We start from the raw sequence: 3787 nt of genomic DNA on the forward strand, positions 1-3787 counted from the left end.
GATCTGTGTACGTGTCCTTTTTTAGTGTGTGTGTGTGTGTGTGTGTTCAGAGTTCAATGATGGACGTGATACTCTATTTTACAGGACATTGACATCACACAGATACAGTACTGGATACTGACCAAGTATGAAAGAAATATTGCACCATACTCTAACTAGCTGAAACAGTACTAGTGGCTAGTTTGGGAGAATATCAGTCATCTTGTGTCTGAGGGTGAGTGTTTTAGAGAAAGTATTATAGGTTGGTTTCTTTCATTGACTGTAGAGTTTGATAGGACCAAAACCACAGTATAGCAGCCCTACTGGACCAGCGCTGCACCTCACCCTCATGATGGTCTTTCATAAAAACTAATTGTCATATCCCTTTTTCTTTCATTGATCCCTCCCTCCCACCCACCCAGACATGTAGTTTGAAAACCATTAAAGTCAAACGGAGGATGAGGGATGAATACATTTAATTGCCACACATTACAATTAACTTTTAGGTTGTTTAAATGTCTTGATAGACACGGGAAACAATTGAAAAGGACAATATGAACAGGTGATACAGATTTTTTTTGTTCATCTAATAAACAGCTGGATTCATTGGTCCACTCTATCCATTGTGGGCAGACATGTGCACTGAAATTGAAGTCATATTTATATTTTAGACATTTAGCAGAAGCTCTTGACCCTAAATGCTCTTGTAAGTCACTGGATTAGTGCCTTGCTCAAGAGCATATAGACAATTTCCCTTTACAACTCATTGTAAAAACCCATGTAATGAACAAAGCAGTAAAGAGAGACAGTAAGTCATCGAGTTAATCAACCTCTCTCTGGCTCCTCTCCAGTCGTTAGTCATGTTGCTGAGGTTTAAGCCGCCTTCTGTTTCTCTGTTGAATTATAAACAGTACCAGCCCAATCAGTAGGGTTTTTTATTGCATCAGTGTGATTCAAAGCAAAGGGATTCTTGAATGTATAGGCCAATATGGACAGCATTCATTTTCTCCTTGTTTTGATCAGGACCAAAAAGTGTAGGACAAATCACACACAACCATCGGACAAAAAAATACATCTTTAACTTTTTACAAAATGCATTGTATTGGTCATTGTATACATTTTAAACCTAGCCTTACTCACCATAAAGCGATTTGGCAAGGTAGTATGTTGCAGTTCCTACAACAGCGAAAATTCCAATAACGATGAGAGTTTTAGTTGATACTGCCAGCAGACCGATTTTTAAGCCCCAGAGAGCCAATCCTTGACTGTTGAAATTAAGGGAAATGTCCATTAATAATTTAATGACAAACTCACCATTTGACATTTTCACAGGGTCACAGTGATGAGGGAAATTGTGACAAAGACAATTACACTACTCACAGAACAAAAACCCTCGTTTGAGAGTCAGTATGTATTGGAGATAGGTGCTCAGTTCAGACTCCACACAGGTGAATCACTCCACAGAACACTTTCACTTGTTTAACCTAATGATGATAGCCTGGGAGTGGCAGTGTTGCTTAGACTCAAGTGGCCTCGGTTATGAAATAGGCGAAAATCACAGACATGCATGGATGCACTGCACTCTAGTGATAATTTAGCTTTCAATTATCTTGTCTCGTCTCCCTTCATTTTAGTTAGCTGGCAATATGATCATTTTAATGATGCGTCAATACAGCGCCGACATTCCATTGATTAGAGCAACACAGAGCCATATAGTTTGTCCTAAATATAAGGCTCTGTTGCTTTTATCAATGAAATGTTACACCTAATCTAATATGTCCAGTCGTTTCAACAAATTAAATGTTTGAATTAGTCTCCCATCACATGCATAACTTGAAATGAGTACAAAAACATCTATAACCGCCGTTACACGATGCCGTTTGTACGTAATTTTAGTTGCTTCGTGAAGCACCCCCTCCCGCCAAAAAGCTAGTGGTGACAATCAGCGTTTGGGTCAATTCCCATTTCACCTTCCCCCAATGATTCTTTATGATACAAATTAGGAATTTGAATTCTTAGTTCTTGAATTGACTGAAGTGAAATAATATTGATCCGAACCCTGGTGACAAGTACAGTATAACACATATTTGCTACTCACATAACCAAAGCCATCTTGTCTGAGATAATGAATATGTCCTTCAAGAGCCCAAAGGTGTGTGTTCTGCGTTAATGATCGCTCTGGAAAACACCTACATCGCGACGACATTCACACGGAAACGCCTTAATGCCGCGTTCCAACAACTGGGAACTCTAAAAAAAAAAGATCTTCGAGTCGGAAAATCATTGCTCTAAACTCAGAGCTCTGCGAGTTTCCAGTACTTTTGAACGCTCCGAAGTCTGAGATTTCAGAATCAGTCACTTTCGGTTGTGATGTCACAACCGATTTATAGGAAACTAGGCCCATTTCTTTGAAATGTTTTGTTCACATACACACACACCATATGTATGTATAAAGCCCGTTTTACATCAGCAGGTCTCAAAAAGTGCTATACAGAACCCAGACTAAAACCCCAAAGAGCAAGGATAACTCCCTTGAAAGGCAGAAACCTAGGAATAAACCCAGAGAGAAACCGGCCTCTGAGGGGTGGTCAGTCCTTTTCTAGCTCTGCTGGGTGGAGATTGTAAAAGCAATCCGTTTAGAGTGTTTGGCCTAAACACTGGCTCTGTGTTGCTCTAATCCAGTAACTCTTCATCTTGATCCTGGGAACTGAAAGGGGTGCAACCCCCCCTCCAATTCACACTTTATTAATATAATCAGCTGTGTACTGCTGGGACAATAACTCAAATGTGCACCTCTTTGCGTCCCCAGGACCTGGATTAAGAAATATTACACTAATCAATGAAATATTCTACCTAATATATATGATTTACAGTGATTTACAGAAAGAACACATCTGAATTTAGCATATCTCGGGATTGGTACAACCAGGGCAGTGACCAGTTAACAAAGCTGAAGCTCAATTACTGCATTTCTATACAATTATAATTTTTTTAAATGCTATTTTGAGAACAGCTAAAACAAGCAAAAATGACCCCAGCTAGTATCACTTAGAGGCTGTACGTTCATTCACCTCAGTCAATCTATAAGCACAAAGCTTATTAGCTACAATTGTAATGTCATACAATTATGAGAAATGATTCACGCTGCACGTAAAATCAGTGACAAAACAAAAACTTTACATTTTTACAACTGTATTGTTTGCCTTTTAATGTAGGCCTAAGCCTATGGGGAATATCGACCATGTGTGGAAACATCTACCTTTTATTAAGTTCCTAACTTTTTGGTAAGTTTAGTACCGATTTTCTCAGGGGATCCCACATGGAAACCGATGTACTAATCGCTCTCTCTCTGCTTGCTTCCTCTCTCTCTCGCTCTCTCTCGCTCTCTCTCGCTCTCTCTCGCTCTGTGCTCGCTTCCTCTCTCTCTGTGTGCTCTGGTTCATTGCACCCTGCCTCAGCCTCACCACTGAGCACCACATCACTGTCTGTCTTAGTTGCCTACTCTCTATAAAGCAACGTTAGTTATTATGAGAAGTTAGTAGTATGGCATGTGCAAAGCTGTCATCAAGGCAAAGGGTGGCTACTTTGAAGAATCTCAAATATATTGATTTGTTTAACACTTTTTTGGTTAATACAAAAAAAACTTTCAGAGTGCACTGTATGTATTGATATTGTCCTTGTTATAAAGTATCTTCTCTCCACACAGAGATGTAACCTGGTGACTATACATTGGGAGAGTATAGTTGTATACTTTCACTTTTCACTTTTGCAACACCCAATGGTGCTCATTTACAGGATTATGATTATT

At 39.4% G+C, this 3787-nt stretch overlaps 1 long non-coding RNA gene across 1 annotated transcript; it reads right to left on the reverse strand.

The window, feature by feature from the left end:
* Window positions 1-438: 438 nt before the first annotated feature.
* On the reverse strand, window positions 439-2239 carry LOC139373678 (uncharacterized). The gene is made up of 3 exons (XR_011627597.1): window positions 2078-2239; window positions 1120-1244; window positions 439-872 (listed from the first exon to the last, which is right to left on the reverse strand). It is a non-coding gene; the product is annotated as an uncharacterized lncRNA (long non-coding RNA).
* Window positions 2240-3787: the final 1548 nt, after the last annotated feature.

Source organism: Oncorhynchus clarkii, chromosome 18, assembly GCF_045791955.1.
Source record: "Oncorhynchus clarkii lewisi isolate Uvic-CL-2024 chromosome 18, UVic_Ocla_1.0, whole genome shotgun sequence".
NCBI lineage: Eukaryota > Metazoa > Chordata > Actinopteri > Salmoniformes > Salmonidae > Oncorhynchus > Oncorhynchus clarkii.